General features: G+C 35.4%; 1 long non-coding RNA gene across 1 annotated transcript in view; it reads left to right on the top strand.

Moving 5' to 3' along the window:
• Nucleotides 1–2378: 2378 nt before the first annotated feature.
• The window catches only part of LOC129488145 (uncharacterized), a 521486-nt gene continuing 505535 nt past the window's right edge, over nt 2379–18329 (top strand). Inside the window, exon 1 of the long non-coding RNA XR_010122386.1 lies at nt 2379–18329. This exon is cut by the window's right edge and continues 3923 nt beyond it. This is a non-coding gene — a long non-coding RNA (uncharacterized lncRNA).

The raw sequence follows: 18329 nt of genomic DNA, 5'->3' as shown, positions 1-18329 counted from the left end.
ATTTGTTTGAGTTCATTGTAGATTCTGGATATTAGCCCTTTGTCAGATGATTAGGTTGTAAAAATTTTCTCCCATTTTGTAGGTTGCCTGTTCACTCTGATGGTAGTTTCTTTTGCTGTGCAGAAGCTCTTTAGTTTAATTAGATCCCACTTGTCAATTTTGGCTTTTATTGCCATTGCTTTTGGTGTTTTAGACATGAAGTCCTTGCCCATGCCTACGTCCTGAATGGTATTGCCTAGGTTTTCTTCTAGGATTTTTATGGTTTTAGGTCTAACATGTAAGTCTTTAATCCATCTTGAATTAATTTTTGTATAAGGTGTAAGGAAGGGATCCAGTTTCAGCTTTCTACATATGGCTAGCCAGTTTTCCCAGCACCATTTATTAAATAGGGAATCCTTTTGCCATTGCTTGTTTTTGTCAGGTTTGTCAAAGATCAGATAGTTGCAGATATGCGGCATATATCCAATATCCTTGATGAACATTGATGCAAAAATCCTCAATAAAATACTGGCAAACCAAATCCAGCAGCACATCAAAAAGCTTATCCACCATGATCAAGTGGGCTTCATCCCTGGGATGCAAGGCTGGTTCAACATACACAAATCAATAAATGTAATCCAGCATATAAACAGAACCAAAGACAAAAACCACATGATTATCTCAATAGATGCAGAAAAGGCCTTTGACAAAATTCAACAACGTTCGTGCTAAAAACTCTCAATAAATTAGGTATTGATGGGACGTATCTCAAAATAACAACTTTCTGAAAGAGAAATTTTTTGAGTGATCATAGTTTATTTAAAACATTATACTTCAGGGCTATAAAGTGGAATTAAAGAAAAGCAAAATAATGACTCTTTTTCTTATCAACTAGAAGGAATGTGTATGTATTCCACTATGGAAAATAAAGATGAATGTTTAAATAAAGGCATAAATGGAAATGTGTGGCCTAGAGTTGAGAGCCCTCTATAGTTCTAGGCTTGTCAATAATATTTTTATGCATGTTTTCTCATAAAAAATATGTATGAGGAATACATAAGTTACTCTAATGGAAAAATAATCTGTAATTTTATCTCTGAGATAAAATGTATGTTGGCCAACATTATTCACATATCCAGAACTTTTCACATATTCGGATGAATATTCTGAATATTCACATATTCAGAACTACATACATCTCTTCTGACGTACATAGAAATATAAAGAGAATATCAGCAATGACATTTAAATGCAGTATCTTTATCAATAGAAGTTTATGCTGTTTTAGTAATGTCAGGATGATGAATAGCATATAATTCATAGAAAAATGGCCCAGAGCAGATACACGGAATTAACATAGGATGAATTCATCTGGTAATAAGTCAAAAGAAATTTTCAGTTTTATAATCTTAACGTTTCAAGAAGCTAATTTACAATTTATTTTCATGATTTGAATGTTTTGAACCATTCTTTTAACCTTAAATTATGTCATTTAACCTAAATTGACATTATTTTTACATTTTTAAGAGGTTAAAGTTTTCTAATATATTGTCCTGAAAGATCCCTTTGAAATGGAAATAAACACACGTTTCCAAGAGAAGCAGTTTGTTCTAATTCCAATATCATGTTTCCTCCCTATTTATTCAATACTTCTAAACAAAGCTTGTTCAAAAATTTGATGCGTTCTTTCAAAACTTACTTAAGTATTATTTACATGTGCATGTCCAATACAATTAATGAAATCCAAAATCTCTGTCTTCCTTTTCTTTGTATTTTCCTACATGCATAACATAGGTCAGTGGTTTTCAACCCTGGTTAAGCATCTCAGTGATCTATGAAGCTTTAAAACATATGGTGAGAGAGGCCAGCATCCTTACCCATTCATACTGAGTTTCATACTGAGTTTCAAACTGAGTCTGAATCTCCTGGGGTGGCCTCTCATTTTCATTTTGAAAAATCTTCACAGATGATAGTGGGACTGAATTAATTAACACTCTTTAGGTTATAAATAAAAAACTTATCTTGCACTACCTTGTAAAAGGCCAACTTACTTTAAGCATAAAAAGGCCTCTTATAGAAACAGAGTAGGGATGTGGCCAGAGTCCATTGAAGGTGCTCCATAGAGGGCTTCTCTTGCAGTCTCCTTTCTGGTCCCCTTTCTGTCTTTGCAAGCCAGCTTCAGTCTTCTCTACCTTTACATGTAAGCATCCTGTGTTTCTCAGCTTCCGGGTTTACATGGTCTCATCACAATAAAGCAGTCAGACTTACTCTTGAATCCTTTACTGTCTCCCAGGCTGGAATGTAATGGCGCAATCTCGGCTCACTGCAACCTCTGCCTCCTGAGTTCAGGCGATTCTCCTGCCTCAGCTTGCTGAGTACCTGGGATTACAGGTGCCCACCACCACGCCCAGCTAATTTTTGTATTTTTAGTAGACACAGGGTTTCACTTTGTTGGCCAGGCTTGTCTCAAACTCTTGACCTCAAGTGATCCACCCACCTCAGCCTCCCAGAGTGCTGGGATTACAGGTGTGAGCCACTGTGTCTGGCCTGAATCCCTTAGTTCTGATTGTAAGTTACTTAGGGGAAGAGCTCATTTGCTGAGTTTGGATCAGGTATTAAATCTTAGCCTATGACCATATTTTACAATTATTACTGCTCTTACCATAGGTGGTATGAGGGCAAAGGGGTTGGATTGGTGTGAAGAAGCTGGGAAGACAAATCTACAACGTCCATTATAAAGGCATGGCTATGATTCAGAATCACTGGATAATTTGTTTAAACAACAAACATTTACTGAGCTCATAGCAGGTGTCCTACTGGGCAGGGAATAAAAATTAAGCAGGATAAATGTGGTCCCTGGTTACAAGATGCTTAAAATATTCTGTTTGATTCTTGATGACTTTTCAGAAAATCATGTTCACTTATAGATTGAGTGACGGAAGAACTAGTGAAACCAGATGTTGAGAAGGGATATTTTCAAAGGCTTTGTTCTCTGTAAGAATCCAGTAATTTTATCCTCTTTATTTTACTGCCAGTAAGGAGCAGATGATGATAACAGAAAGACTGCACAGTGTGTGTGTATGGTGGCGGTGGGGGGTGCGGGGGCAGAAAAGGGCGGGTAGAGAAGGAGATAAAAGTGGGTGAGGGTGGGAGAGAAAAGATGAAAGGGAAAACAAAGGATGAGGTTTTACATAACATTGCTAAATTCTTCAACGTTCCTAATACCTCCTTATTTTCATACTTGTTCTTATGGTGATGCAGGGTTCTTTTCTACATTTTGGTTGCTCACTTCCCAAAGCTCTTTACAGACATAAACTCTAAGAATCCACAAAGATAATAACCCTTGTCAATACCACTAGGAATTTTGAAAATTATTGGTTTCACATTGTCATTATCTGTACCTCATTTTGCTAAGTACACACATGAATTCCCTGTTGTCAAGACTGTGTAGTCTAAGACAAACCACGTTATTTTATGTCATTAAAACAATTGAATACATTTATTAAATCAAGGTAGAGTGACAATTCCCATATTTAATTTTACCTGTGGCTACAAAGGTTTTTCCAGATATAGACATCAAAAAATACAATGTGTGATGACTGAAGAGTTAGTGAAAAAGCAACATTTCTAAATTGAAAAATTGATTTTTGGTGCATTCCAAAGTTTCCTTTCAGTAGAATCTTGTTTCTAAGATTACAATTTCAAATGTCATTTCTATTGGATTTGAACTAATTACTGATTAGGCTGAAAGTGTGTGACTTCTTTACGGGTCCTCTCTTACTACCTAAAAGGTAAACCTCTATTTGTAAACTAACTTGGGGTGAGATGTGAGTGTGTGTGTGTGTGTGCATGCCTGCAATATCCTTCACACCGTCCCTTAGATATTGTCCTAGAGTGAATAGAGGTTGCCGGTTTAGACTGTGTGTTGTGACAAGTGTGAGGATTATGAAGCTCTTTTATAAAATTTCTATGAAAGACTGTCTAATAGATGTGAATGTAGCTGTAAAAATACACTTGACTTATTTTTTTTGGTTCTCTACTATTTATTTGGTGGAAATATCTTGAGGTTCTGTGGTAGCAAATAGTTGAAGAAATCCACTCACCACACTCATTCCATATTCAAAACAACAACAGCAACATTAGAGGCAGCAGAATAAGCCACACAGGCTCATGGTACTCAGATAATTCAGAGACATTATCAACTAAATAAGATCCCAGACTTCAGAAATAAAGTGAAGTACTTTAAACAGACTATAAATTTTAAAACTAGAATTTCAAAATTAATAGTATGTATCCTGTGACTATTTTATATCAAATTATATAAATGTGAATATTAGGATGTTCATTCTAACTGATTTCATAAGATATATACAGGCTTATCATTACAAAGTATTTTATATTGGCATGGGACACTTGCAAATATATTTTTAATTTTTTCAATGCATTTTTAAAAAATATTTTAAGTTCTGGGATACATGTGCAGGATATGCACGTTTGTTACATAAGTACATGATGGTTTGCTGCACCTATCAATCCATTACCTAGGTATTAAGTCCCACATGCATTAGCTATTTATCCTGATGCTCTCCCTCCCCCCACACCCCTAACAGGGCCCAGTGTGTGTTGTTCCACTCCCTGTGTCCATGTGTTCTCATTATTCAGCTCCCAGTTATAAGTGAGAACATGTGGTGTTTGATTTTCTGTTTCTGTTTTAGTTTACTGAGGATAATGGCTTCCAGCTCCATCCATGTCCCTGCAAAGAAGATGATCTTGTTTTTTATGGCTGCATAGTATTCCATGGTGTATATGTACCACATTTTCTTTATCCAGTTTATCATTGATGGGCATTTGTGTTAAATCCATGCCTTTGCTATTGTAAATAGTGCTGCAATGAACATACACATGCATGTGTCTTTATAATAGAATGATTTATATTCCCTTGGGCATATACCCAATAATGGGATTGCTGAGTCAAATGGTATTTCTGGTTCTAGGTCTTTCAGGAATCACCACACTGTCTTCCACAATGGTTGAACTAATTTACGTTCCTACCAACAGTGTAAAAGTGTTTCTGTTTCTCCATAGCCTCACCGGCATCTGTTGTTTCTTTACTTTTTAATAATCACTATTCTGACTGGTGGTCATTGTGGTTTTGATTTGCATTTTTCTAATGACCAGTTATGTTGAACTTTTTTTCATATGTTTGTTGGCCACATGAATGTCTTCTTTTGAGAAGTGTCTGTTCATGTCCTTTGCCCACTTTTTAATGAGGTTGAATTTTTCTTGTAAATTGGTTTAAGTTCCTTGTAGATTCTGGATATTAGACTTTTATCAGATGGATAGATTGCAAAAATTATCTCTCATTCTGTAGGTTATCTGTTTACTCTGATGATAGTTTTGTTTTTCTGTCTAGAAGCTCTTTAGTTTAATGAGATCCCATTTTTAAATTTTGCTTTTTTTGCAATCACTTTGGGTGTTTTCATCATGAAATATTTGCCTGTGCCTATTCCTAAATCATATTCCCTAGATTTTCTTCTAGGGTTTTTATAGTTTAGCGTTTTACATTTAAGTCTTTAATCTATCTTGAGTTAATTTTTGTATAAGGTGTAAGGAAAGGGTCCAGTTTCAATTTTCCAGTTTTGAGAATCCTTTCCCCATTGCTTGCTTTTGTCAGGTTTGTTGAAGATCAAATGGTTGTAGATGCACAGTCTTATTTCTGAGATTTCTCTTCTGTTTCATTGGTCTATGTATCTGTTTTTTTACTGGTACCATGCTGTTTGGTTACTGTAGCTTTGTAGTATAGTTTGAAGTCAGGTAGTGTGATGCCTGCAGCTTTGTTCTTTTTGCTTAGAATTGTTTTGGCTATAAAGGGTCTTTTTTGGTTCCACATGAATTTAAAGGTATTTTTCTTCTAATTCTGTGAAGAATGTCAATGGTATTTTAATGGGAATAGCAATGAATCTATAAATTATCTTGGGCACTATGGCCATTTTCACGATATTTATTCTTCCTATGCATGATACTGAAATGTTTTACCATTTGTTTGTGTCCTCACTTATTTCCATGAGCAGTGGTTTATAGTTCTCCTTGATAAGATCCTTGACTTCCTTTGTTAGCTGTATTTCTAGGTATTTTATTCTCTTTGTAGCAATTATGAATGGTAGTTCATTCATGATTTGGCTCTCTGCTTGTCTATCATTGGTGTATGGGAATGTTTATAATTTTTGCATATTGATTTTGTATCCTGAGACTTTGCTGAAGTTGCTTATCAGCTTAAGAAGCTTTTGGGCTGAGATTATGGGGTTTTCTAGATACAGGATCATGTCAACTGTGAACAGAGCTGGTTTGACTTCCTGTCTTCCCATTTGAATATCCTTTATTTCTTTTTCTTGCCTGATTGTTTTGGCCGGAAATTCCCATACTGTGTTGAATAGGAGTAGTGAGAGAGGGCATCATTTTCTTGTGCTGGTTTTCAAGATGAATACTTCCAACTTTTGTCCATTCAGTATAATATTGGCTGCGGGTTTGCCATAAATGGCACTAATTATTTTGAGGTATGTTCCATTAATATTTAATTTATTGAGAGTTTTTACTATGAAGGTATGTTGAATTTTATCAAAGGCCTTTTCTGCTTCTATTGAGATAATAATGTGGTTTTTCTTTAGTTCTGTTTATGTGATGATTTACATTTATTGATTTGTGTATGTTGAACCAGCCTTGCATCCTGAGATGAAGCCTATTTGATCATCGTAGATAAGCTTTTTGATGTGCTGCTGAATTCACGTTGCCTGTATTTTATTGAATATTTTCACACTGATGTTCATCAGGGATATTGGCTTGAAGTTTTCTTTTTTCATTGTATCTCTGCCAGTTTTTGGTATTAGGATATTGCTGGCCTCATAAAATTAGTTAGGGAGGAGTCTCTCCTTTTTGTTGCTTGGAATAGTTTCAGAAGAAATTGTCCCAGCTCTCTTTGTACCTCTGGTAGAATTCAGCTCTCAATCCATCTGGTCCTGGGCTTTTGTTTTGGTTGGTAGGTTATTTATTACTGCCTCAATTTCAGAACTCGTTGTTGTTCTATTGAGGGATTCAACTGCTTCCAGATTCAGTCCTGAGAGGGTGTATGTGCCCAGGAATTTATCCATTTCTTCTCAGTTTTCTAGTTTATTTGCATAGAGGTGTTTATAGTATTCTCTGATGGTTGTTTATATTTCTGTGAAGTCAGTGGTTATATCCCCTATATCATTTTTTGTGTCTATTTTATTCTTCCTTTTTCTTTATTCTATCTGTTTTAGCAGACTATATATTTTGTTATAATTAAAAAAAAAAATCAGCTCCTGGATTCATTAATTTTTTGAAAGGTTCTTCCTGTCTCTATCTCTTTCAATTACACTCTGATCTTGGGTATTTTTTGTCTTCTGCTAGCCTTGGGGTTTGTTTCCTCTTGGTTCTCTAGTTCTTTTAGTTGTGATGTTAGGGTGTCAATTGGAGATCTGTCTAGCTTTTTGATGTTGGTATCCAATGCTATAAATTTTCCTCTGAACATGGCTTTAGCTGTGTCCCAGAGATTCTGGTATGTTGTCTCTTTGTTCTCGCTGGTATCAAAGAACTTGATTTCTGCCTTAATTTCATTATTTACCCAGGAGACACTCAAGGGAAGATTATTCAATTTACATGTAGTTGTGTGGTATTGAGTGAGTTTTAGAATTTTGAGTTCTCCCTTCCCCCTCTTCCCCACCATCCCTGTAGCCAATGGAGGACTGTATTAGTCAGCTTGGGCTTCATAGCAAAATGCCACAGTCTGGGTGGCTTATACAACATATATTTGTTTCTCACAATTTTCGATGCTGGGAAGGTCAAGGTCAATGTGCCAGCCAGGTAGGTTTCATTCTGAGGCCTCTTCTTTTGTGTTATAGACTGCTGCCATATTGCTGTGTGCTTGCAAAACTTCTTTTAGTGTTTACTGAGAGCAAGCATGCCCTTTGATGTCTCTTCCTATAAGGACATTAATCCTATTGGATCAGAGCCTCAACCTTATGATCTCATTTAACTTCAATTACTCCTATAGAGGCCTCATCCCCAAATACAGCCAACTGGAGTTTAGAATTTAAACATTTGAATCTAGGGGAACACAAACATTCAGTCTGTGATGGAAACCAGGTCTAGGAATATTGGTAAAGATAATATTGCTATTGCTACCATCTTATTTAAGATTATTTCTGTCTCTTGCTTGAATAATGTGAAAGTTTATAAAGTGATCTACAATCTTTATTTCTTCCATTCTATACTCATAAGTGCCTTGGATTGATCATAATATGTAAACTTGATAATTTACTTCCATGCCAAACACTTCAGTGGTTCTTTTCAATGAGGTACAAATTGCATAGCGTGGTACATAAAGGCCTTCATCATCAATCTGTTTTTTTTTTTTTTTTTTTGCTTAACTGTATGGCATAACACATAGAGTGCCCCTCATGCAACATATGACACAATTCTATTGATAAAAGAATAATTCCTCAAAGTACCTTGGTTTTATTTCTTTATTTGTGTTTTGTCTTTGGAAAACCTCTTTATTGAAAGATGTCTATATGTCATTATGTTCTTAGCTCATGTTGTCACATCTATGAAGTCTCATCTCTTGTTCCTATAGAGCTTGACAGTTTTTTTTCTTTCTCTAACTTTTTAATTTCTTAATTGTTAATATTTTAAAATATGTATAGTGTCTCATTCCATCACCTAGACTGGGGTGCAGTGGTACAATCATAGCTTGCTCTGGTCTTGAACATCTGGGCTCAAGTGATCTGCTGAGACCAGTTTGGTCGGGGAGACCCTAACCCAGTGGTGCTAGAAGAATTAAAAACACACACACAGAAATATAGAGGTGTGAAGTGGGAAATCAGGGGTCTCACAGCCTTCAGAGCTGAGAGCCCCGAACAGAGATTTAGCCATGTATTTATTAACAGCAAGCCAGTCATTAGCATTGCTTCTATAGATATTAAATTAACTAAAAGTATCCCTTATGGGAAATGAAGGGATGGGCCAAATTAAAGGAATAGGTTGGACTAGTTAACTGTAGCAGGAGCATGTCCTTAAGGCACAAATCTCATGCGATTGTCTGTGGCTTAAGAATGCCTTTAAGCAGTTTTCTGCCCTGGGCGGGCCTTGTGTTCCTTGCCCTCATTCCAGTAAACCCACCACCTTCCAGCATGGGCGTTATGGCCATCATGAACATGTCACAGTGCTGCAGAGATTTTGTTTATGGCCAGTTTTGGGGCCAGTTTATGGCCAGATTTGGGGGGACTTGTTCCTAACAGTGATCCTCCTGCCTCAGCCTCCTAAGTAGCTAGGACCACAGGCATGCTCCACCTCTCCTGGCTACATTTTGTTTTTTGGAGAGACAGGGTCTCACTATGTTGCCCTGGCTGGTATAGAACTCTTGGGCTCAAGTAATCCTCCTGCCTTGGACTCCAAAAATGCTGGGATTATAGACATGAGTCACCACACCTGTCCCACCTGTCTACCACTTTTCTTTGAAGACCTACTCATATATGCATCTTTCATAGCATCTGAAGTATTGGATCACACTTTTAATATCCTTGTTATTTTATTAGACTATGTTCCTTAAAGATTGAGGCATGTCTACTTCATTTTGTTATTTATAGCATCCTGCACAGTGTCTGACACTTATTAAACATTTGCTGAATTGGTGATGAAATTAATTAATTTAGGGGAGCTTACTTAGTTCCAACTGCTATCCTAAGTGACTATATAGATAGATATGGAGTGACTATTATATAAATATTAAACAAAAGGTCTCTGCCTTCAAGGTGGTTATTGTTTAGTGGAGAAGAGGACATGTATATGAATAAATAGAGTAACAGTAAAAAGTAGTTTGCTATATAGAACATGTTATGGTATTTGAAAGGAAGGAGAGATTACTCAAGATGTTTCTCAGGACTGTCAGGTTTTACATGGTGTTAAAAGATGAAGTTACATACTTCACTATTAAAAAATTCCTGTTCAAAAGAAAACAAAAGAATAAAGTACAGAAATCAAACTACCCCTTCTACAAGACTAATAAGTACCTGTAACTGTGAAAACAGAGAGAGGGAGGGAGGGAGAGAGAGAGAGAGAGAAAGAGAGAAACAGATAGAGACAGTTACAGAAATGATCAAAGAATTATAGATACAGTGAAAACATAGTAAAGATGCAACAACTACCAAATATAGTCATGTAGTCTAACAAAGTTCTTCTTGTTAATCATTGTAGCAAGGCTACATGTATGCACACAACTGGAAAAACTGGAGCAACTCAGAATGGAATGAGGTGTGTGTGGGGGTACTTGTTATAGAATTTGGGCTCATGTTCAGTGATTTTAGAGAGGGTTCCTGGAGGCTCAATTGTTCTGGGTTTTGGTACTATCAGATAATAATGTATCTTAATTTTTTATTTAGGGGGTGGAAGAAAGGAAGTGAGGCCAGAGTTGTCATTAGTAGCGAAGCAGTTTTCATTCACTTTACCCAGGAGAGAGAGCTATTTGGCTTTTTTGTCATGTTTTGGGAAGGATCAGCATTCATTTCTTGTGGTTACTGCAACAAATTTGTTAGTTTACACCAACAGAAATTTACTTTCCCACAGTTCTGGTAGCCACAAATCCAAAATCAGTTTCACTGAGCTAAAATCTAGATGTCAGTAGAATTGTGCTTCCTCTCTCCAGAGGCTCTGCCTCTTCTAACTCATGGTGGCTACTGGCAGTCCTTGGCTTGTGGCCACATCACTCAAATATCTACCAGATATCATCTTCACACTGCCTTCTCCTCTGTGTTCCTGTGTCAAATCTCCTCTATCTCTCTTATACAAATACACGAGATGACATTTTAGACTCATCTGGATAGTCCATAATAATTTTCTCATCTCAAGATCCTTATCTTAATCTCATCTGCAAAGACCTTTTTTCTTTTCCAAATAAAGTAACATTTGCAGGTTATAGGGATTCGAATAAGAGGGTACTGTTTAGTCCACTAGAGTGTCCTTTTGTTTTCTTGGCATTCAGATATAATTATGAAATAGTATTGTTTTTATCTTTCTCTATCATAGTCACTGTCATGGCCATTTCTTATGTCGCATGGGGAAGACCATATTTAGTTCTCTGTTACTAGCTGTCAGTTATAGAACCAGTTTTTTTCATTCTCAGGACAGAACATAGGACTGATAAATTCAAGCACAATGAAATAAAAGAGAACATATATTTAATACAATAAAAGAGATTAAGAGCAAAGGAAAATATACAATGACCATCTAACAGGAAAAGTTGGTATCTCTGAACAAGTAACAAAATAAGAAAAAAAAGTATTGTAAGTTGTAACTCAAGACAAATATGCAAGAATAAAATCAGACTTGAATCAAAAAATACTAAGAAAATAATTGGCATCCAGTGGTCAATGCCAAAATTTTATTGGACACTACAGATAAAAAATGAGGTATACATTAAAAATATGCAAAGTCACTTATAAATGAAAATGTCAAGCTGAACTTATACTTTCTAAGAATAATTTTCAAAGCTAGAGAAAAGTGGACAAATACTTATATAGTCCTGTAGCAACTACAGTGCAATTCAAGAATGTTTAAATGCAGCAAAAACAAAATTTGAACAGGAAAAAATTCAGATAATATAGTATTATGTTGGTTTATTTTATATGTCACTTGACTGGGCCACAGGATGCCCCAATATTTAGGCTAACATAATTCTGGGTGTTTCTGTTTGGGTAATTTTGAATGAGATTAACATTTATTTTATTAAAAGAGCTATTTTTAAAAAATTTGGAAAATAGAGCTTTATTTCCCTTAAAGGATTACAGCCTGCATGCAAGGTGGCCATTCTGACAGGCTGGAAAGCATAGTCTCCAGTCAGAAAACAGAAACAGACACTTCAATAAAGGGGCAAAGGGATTGAAAATTTATCTCAGAATGGGGTGTCCAAATATACATATGTAATAAGCTACAAGAGAAGTCGTGAATATTTATGAAAAAGGAAAGGTTCATGTGCAATTGCGCTTCATGCCCCTTCATGGGTCCCATGTACAAAAAATGGTAGTTAGCATGATCCCAGCATGGAGTTTTGGACTCTCTGATGTCAAAAGATTAAGCAGAGGACATGAAAATCTTTATTGTGCATTCTCCATAGACTGACCAGAACCATTCTGTGTCTAGTAGTCTTTTATCAGGCAAAAATGCTGTGCAGTTGTAACAAAGCTGCAAAAGAGAGGAGCTCTCAGTGGTGCAGAAAGTCTTTTGAAAGGGCTGGTTTCTGTTTAGTCCTTAGAGAAGAAAGTCTAATGGCAGTTAGTGAGGGAGAGGGTATAATGAGGCATGTCTGACCTCATATCTTATCATGGCTAAGAACTTAGTTTTCAAAATTTCTCTGGGTCCCTTTAGCCAAGGGAAGGCTTTTTCAGTCAGTTGGAGGGCTTAATTTTATTAATATTTTCATTTGTCATTTTCCTCCTTTTGGCCTGGATTTGTTAGAGGCAGCATCAATGACCAAACTTGTATTTTGTCCCATATTTCGGTTGAGGTAGTGTGGCTACCTTCCCTGGGTCCATCCTGTTCCTCAGTGGGACCCGTATGGCCACGAGATTTAGAGTCAAAGGACTTACAACCAATTAAATGTTCCAGACCCAGCAGGAATGGAAGTGAGCAGGCACCAATCAACCCTTAAAATCTGTTAAGCAACATAGCAGCCAAAACCCAAAGCCAAAAAGCAAGGTTACAAGATTGAATTACCTATAAATTCTATGCAGTAACCTACTGTAGTCTTGGTCTTAGGTATATACTTGAAGCAATTAGCTATATAAAACATAAGAATTTTGCTAAAACTATTTAAGCTGAGGAATTTTAGAGACTTTTGTTGTGCTTCAATGCTTTCTGCGATCTCTGTATTAATTTGCTCTAAGGTAGAAAATAAATTTTTTCATCCTAGCCCTATTTGCATAAGAGTTTAACATTTAAATTGATCGACTGAATAAGGCAAATTGTCCTCTACAATGTGAGTGTGTCTCTTCGTATCAAAGGCCTAAATAGAATAAAAATTTGACCCACCTCCTAGTAAGAGAGAATTCTCCTGTCTGAACGCCTTTGCACCAGAATGTCAGCTTCTCCTGGTTCTACAGCAACCTTCATACTTAAATGGGACATTAGCTCTACAGATCTAAGACTTGCCATCTACCATAATCGTGTGAGCCAATTTCCTTCTTTCTTTCTTTCTTTCTTTCTTTCTTTCTTTCTTTCTTTCTTTCTTTCTTTCTTTCTTTCTTTCTTTCTTTCTTTTTCTTTCTTTCTTTTTCTCTCTCTCTCGCTCTCTCCCTTCCTTCCTTCCTTCCTTCCTTCCTTCCTTCCTTTCTTTCTTTCGTTCTTTCTTTTGTCTATTTTTCTAGAGAATCCTAAGGAATACATACAGATTCCATAATCCTGACTTAAATTGCAGGAGAGGTTCAGGCAGGAAATGGTTTGAGAAACTACACTGAAGGGTCTGAGGGTGATAATGTAACTCATTTAACTATAGGACAAGGCTAAAACTAATGTAAGTATTATGGTTATAATATAGATTCACATTTTAAAGTGTGTGCTGAGTAAAAAAGATAAAAAGAACAAAAATCAACTGGAGGAGAAAGAATGAACCAGGGAGACAGTGTAAATATGCTAATTTCTCCATGTTTTAGAAGGAGAAACTAGAAGATATGTATTAAAACTCACACAACGAATAATAGAAATTTGTCTATATTTATAGTATAACCACTAAAATAAAAAATAAACTAAAACTGAGTGGTAGAGAGAATGAGAATATATAGATGTGGAAATATATGAATTTTATCTTTGTTCTTAGTAAATTAATATATATTACTAAAATAACAAAATAATGTATTCTAAATGTTATACTTAAATGTAGCCACTAGAACAAAAATATAAATATATCAACAGAAACACAGAATATGTCAAACATTTAGTGGAAGGTTTTTAAAAAATCAATAAAAAATGAAGTATAACATAAAATATGATGACAGAACTGAAACCGAATATATTTTATACTTAGAAATTGGTGAAATAAATCTGTTTAAAATGTACTGTCATAATGAAACACAAAGCAAAACCCAACTAATATGCTAAAAGAAGATAAATACCTAAAACAAAATTATCTACAAAGTTAATTTTAAAAACTTGTCTCAGAGCAAGACCGACTCTCTGCATGCCATTATTTGCAGAATTCAAAAGAAGGCCCTGTTTTAGGAGTAAGGACCCACTACCTGATACCTACAGGACCACAAATCTCAACTAGCATGATTAACCCCAGAAGGCTTGACATACCTGCCAAACTCTTGTTACATTTCCTAGCTTCCATCCTCATAGCCATGTCACCTCTATCTAGCTTTGAATCACCAGAACTATTTTTGTTGTACCATTAGTCACCCCTATTTATATTAGCTCCAGGCAGTGGTATGCTGGTAAATGCTTCATAATAAGCTCTCTGAAATAAAGTGTGTATGTATATATACACATCTATATATACATATACATATATATACATGCTTTATATATATACACATGTATTATATATATATACACATGTGTGTATATATATCTGATATATAATAAGCTCTCTGAAATAGTGTATATACTTTATTATACATACACCATATGTGTATTTATATCTGATATACATACATATCAGAGTTTATAAAAATTTTACTAATAAGAAAGAGAAGCAATACACAATTTAAAAATAATTATAAAAACACAATACTTTTTAAGTTCCACATACTTAATTGATTTTCATAGAATGCTTTTGTCCATTATTGACAAATGCTTTCATATAGCCTATCTCTGTTTGAAATTCAAACATGATTTCACAAATGGAATTGCTTCCCAATCGTTTAACTCATTATCCAATAAATTTATTTTCTTTATATTTCATATGTGTTCTACTGTTAAACTAATTCTCACCTTCAAAAATATTATGTTGATTAAACTGAAACCTCTTTCACTTCAGCACTATACAAGACACCTGTATTAAATTTTACTCCATATTTTTATAAGTCTAGAAAATCAACAAAACAATGAATAAAGCCTTATCTGTTACATTTATCAATTTCTTGCTATTGTCTGTTTTAATCAACCAAACCAACATCACTGAACACAGAGTTTGGAAGAAGTGTGCAGTAGCTCACCACTGTATAATATTCCTATCATACAGATCAAATAGATGTAAATAACCGTCAAGAGTATAGATAACAGTAAAATGTAGTAACATTATTGGAAAGTAATTACTTTTGAATATTTATTCTTTCCCCTCTTAACATGGTTTATTTAATTATAAGTTTACATAAGTTAACACTGAATAATGACCACATTTAGTAACTGGTTCATGAGATTCCTGAAAATTTCACACTTGGCTCTTGTGAGCTGCTAGAGTATGAGCCTTTTATGAGCTGACTCCAGCTCGCCACTGAACTCCAAAGTTGCTCCTCAAACTTAGGCACTCATTCCCATATGGCTCTTGTATATAATCTTTTCTGATCCATCCTGTATCCTGATCCATTGCTTAACTCTCTTTCATTCTGCCATCTGAAACTCAAGATAAGTCATCAGCAAAATTTCCTATATCACCAATCACTTTGGGATAGTATTTTTAAAAATTCATTCTCTGACACCCAGCATTTTCATGATGCCATTGTTTGTCCTGCAGCTCTCTCAAGTGGTGAATAATTTTCTCCTATAGTCCTTCTGCTACTGGGTCTAAATGTATGTAGGTAACTCCTCTTTATTGTGACTTTCATAACATATTTTCATCTTCCTGAAATGTTCAGCTTTAAATCTCATATCATCAAACTACACCTAAACAATCTCACTTGTAAATCCCAAGGCACTCCCAATAATTTCTTGAAAATAATAGTTCTCAATTCATTGTCCTTCTTCAACATGGAAGGAACGTACAAACATGCTGTCTAGTTCTATGATTCATGACCATAAATTTCAAGTGAACTTCTAATGCTACTCAGAAATCAGATTATGATTTCCTAGATTATTAATTCTACCATTCCCCAAGAGGCCTGCTTCTCACATTTACCTCCTCAAACTTCCAACACTGTCTCCCCAATGCTTACTCTCTACTAATGACCGTGCTTCCTACCTAGAAGGCAGAGGAAAAGGAGGAGAATGAGGAGGAGGAAAAGAAGAAGAAAGTAAAAGAATCAGAAAGTATCTCCTATAAGCTGCCAGCACCAAAACTGCCCATCTACCTGTATCTGTATTCCTGCTCTTACCAGAGATGAATTTTTCCTCTTCCTATCTACAATTTAAAGTTAAACACTCCACTTGTGTACTGGATCTCATTCTGTCTTGCCTACTCAAGGTCATTACCCCAAGAATTTTCTTCTCTTTCTGTCCTACATCATTAATTTTTCCCTTCATTTTGAGTCATTCCAATAAACATATAAACGTAATGATATTTCTTCCCTCTTAAAAACTTTATAAATTATTTTACTTTGCCTCCAGTTATGGTTCAATTTCCCTTTTGTCCATTACAGAAAAATTTTTTGAAAGAATTTTGTCTGCTTACAGAGTTTTATTTCCTCCTTACTCTCACTAATCTCTTGAACACACAAGTCAGGAAATGACCTTCATATCTCTATAAATTACTCTTATTAGGGATACCAATGGCTCCTATATTGACAATTCCTATGGAAAATTCACAGTCCTCCTTTTACTTGACTTTTCAGTAGCTCTTGACACAATTGGTAATTTTTTCTTGGCTTTGATAATACTGACCTCATTTCCCTGCCTTTTTTTTTTTTTTTTGGTCAACTATTCTGTGTCTCCTTTGCTTGTTATGCTTGCTTTCATCTTCCTCATTTATTACTTCTGGAGTGTTCAAGGCTTTGTTTCAAACTTAGTCTTTCGATCTATTCTCACTCTCTATGTGACCTTTTCCAGTCTTAAGATTTTAAATGTTATCTATGCTGATCCTAACCAAAATTTTGTTACTAGCTCAGGATTAATACCTTGAACCTTAAATGTGGCTTATGATCTTTGGGTATCAAAAGGCAAATAAGGCTTATCATCTTTTACACTAAGCTGCTGATATTGATCCTCCCTCACCCAAACTTATATCTCCCATATCCTTTCCCTATTCAGGTGACAGTTGCTCATACCCTAAAGCTTGGTCATTTTTTACTCCTCTTTTCTTCTCATACTTCAACTCCATTGGCCAAATTCACCTTTAGCTCTAGTTTCACAATATTGCTAAAATAAAATTTCTTCTCATTACTTCCAATGCTACCACTTTGGTCTAAAAGCATCATCCTGAACTATTGTAGAAGACTCTCCTTAACTAGTCTATATTATCTACCCTTGATCCATTTCCTTCTATTCTGAATATAGCTACTATTAAAGATAAATTATTCACCAGATACATGTTGAAAACACCAAGACAGATCTTATTCTGAAATAATAAGGGTTGAAATTTGAAATTACTCCTTCATCTACGCAGAATAAATGTGTTAGCAAGCATAAAAACATTAATCTTCTTGTACATTCCCATCAAAACTCTTGAAAGACTAGGGTACATGATCAATGAACAGTAATATTTTGAAAGGAATACTTTTTTCTGAGCAGTAGGTCTCAATAGAAGGGTTAAAATATTTGTTAAACCATGCCGTAAACAGACATGCTCTCCTCCAGCCTTTGTTGTTCCATTTGTAGAGCGTAGGTTGGGTAGATTTAGCATAATTCTTAAGAACTCTAGGATTTTTGGAGTTGTAAATGAACACTGGGTTCAACTTAAAATCACCAACTGCATTAGCACCTAACAAGAGTCAGCCTGTCCTTTGAAGTTTTAAAGCCAGGCATTGACTTCTCTCTACCTATTAAAGTCCTAAATGGCAACTTCTAATATAAGGCCGTTTTGTCTACATGGAAAATTTGTTGTTGAGTGTAGCCACTGTTACCAGTGATCTTAGCTGGATCTTCTGAATAACTTACTGCAGCTTCTACATCAGCAGTTACTTCTTTGCTTTACACTTTTATGTTATGGAGAAAGCCTCTTTTCTTAAACATAATGAACCAACCTCTGCTAGCTTCAAACTTTCTTTTGAAGTTTCCTCAGCCTTCATAGAATTGAAGAGTTAGGGCCTTGCTCTAGTTTAGGCTTTGGCTTAAGGGAATATTGTGACTGGTTTGATAATCTGTTCATACCACTAAAACTTTCTCCATATCAACAATAAGGCTGTTCTACTTGTTTTCATTCACGTGTTCACTGGAGTAGCTCTCTTACTTTCCTTCGAGAACTTTTCCCTTGC

The sequence above is a fragment of the Symphalangus syndactylus genome, chromosome 8 (assembly GCF_028878055.3).
Source record: "Symphalangus syndactylus isolate Jambi chromosome 8, NHGRI_mSymSyn1-v2.1_pri, whole genome shotgun sequence".
In the NCBI taxonomy this organism is placed as follows: domain Eukaryota; kingdom Metazoa; phylum Chordata; class Mammalia; order Primates; family Hylobatidae; genus Symphalangus; species Symphalangus syndactylus.
This window is presented reverse-complemented; position numbering and strand designations above follow the sequence as displayed.